Source organism: Hippocampus comes, unplaced genomic scaffold (assembly GCF_001891065.2).
Source record: "Hippocampus comes isolate QL1 unplaced genomic scaffold, H_comes_QL1_v1.1 scaffold60, whole genome shotgun sequence".
NCBI classification, from domain to species: Eukaryota; Metazoa; Chordata; class Actinopteri; order Syngnathiformes; family Syngnathidae; genus Hippocampus; species Hippocampus comes.
In genome coordinates, this window is record NW_017805483.1 from 1355083 (window position 1) to 1356441 (window position 1359).

Sequence of the window (1359 nt, forward strand, 5' to 3'; positions counted from 1 at the left end):
TTAACAACACTGTGGAAACACAGATGTAATGAGCATCATTTAAGCACGTGACTAAGTTCAGCTCCTCGATAAGAAGGTACGAAGAATACAATCAGCCTCGGTGCAGGAACTCATGAAGCCTGCTCAGACAGCCAGCGTCGACTTCATTGATGACTACTCATCTCATCAACACACCTATGATTCTCAATGTGATCTCTCCGCGTGAATTTCCGACCACAAACTGTGCAGGCAAAATGTTTCTCCCCAGTGTGTGTTCTTGTGCCTGCTTTATGCTTGTCTTATGAGAGAATCTTTGGCCACAATCTACACAGGAAAAAGGTTTCTCACCAGTGTGTGTTCTCGTGTGTTCTTTTAATTTTCCCTTCTCAGAGAATCTCAGACCGCAAATTGTGCAGGCAAATGGTTTGTCCCCAGTGTGTATTCTTGTGTATTTTTGGAAGTATTTTTTGAGACAATTTTCGTCCATAAACTGAGCATGCAAAAGGTTTCTTAGCGGTGTGTGTTTTTGTGTGTGTTGTGCAACGTCCCGTAAAAGAGAATCTTTGACCACAAATTGAGCAAGAAAAATATTTCTCACCAGTGTGTTTGAAGCTGCTGCTTAGAGGCTCCCCCCATCTGCTGACATCACTTTGATCTTCATCTTTTCTTTTCAAAGGGACACCAGGTGATGGCCACTTGCCGATATCCTCCTCCTCTTTGATGTAGGGGGGCTTATCGCCCTCCTCTTTCACACGAGGATGCTCCGGCTCCTCCTTCACTTTTTTGATGTAGGGGGGCTGCTGCTCCTCTTCCTCTTTAAAGCGGGAGACCTCTTTTTCCTGTTCCTCCTTCTTAAGAGAGGGCTCTGCATTCAGCCGATCAGGACAAGCATTTTCGCTGATGTCTGAAAGACCCAAGAAGACAGACACAATATAATGGTTACATTCAAAATTGTTAGTGGAAGAGCTCGATGAGTTTCGGGAACCACCTACGATTTGGCCTCAATAAATTGACATCCTGTTGGATACTGGTTATTTATGGAAACACTTGCAAAGCATCACTGGTGAAAAGAAGTGTGATTCAGTGAAGTCTGAAGGTTGCCCTGCTTTCAGGATCGTGGTGTTTTCATGAAACATGAACAGTGATCCCTCGCAATATTGCCCTTCATTTATCGCGGTTTCACTACGTTGAGTTTTTTTTTTCCCCCAAACTACTGTATTCAAAAAAAAAAATGCTGAATGACTAAGAGGTTTTGACCATGAAAGTATGGATGATTGGTTCCCGGCGCGGCGTCGACCAATGACAGCAGGAGTGGATTGATCCCATGAGCTGATTGACTGCGCATCTTCGCAGGCCCTGTTGACTCTCTGAATAGTGTCT

At 44.3% G+C, this 1359-nt stretch overlaps 1 long non-coding RNA gene across 1 annotated transcript in view; it reads right to left on the reverse strand.

The window, feature by feature from the left end:
- The window catches only part of LOC109519478 (uncharacterized), a 6690-nt gene extending 5617 nt beyond the window's left edge, over positions 1-1073 (reverse strand). The window contains exon 1 of the long non-coding RNA XR_002168973.1: positions 578-1073. This is a non-coding gene — a long non-coding RNA (uncharacterized LOC109519478). The remainder of the gene's footprint in view (positions 1-577) is intronic.
- Between the last annotated feature and the right edge of the window lie 286 nt (positions 1074-1359).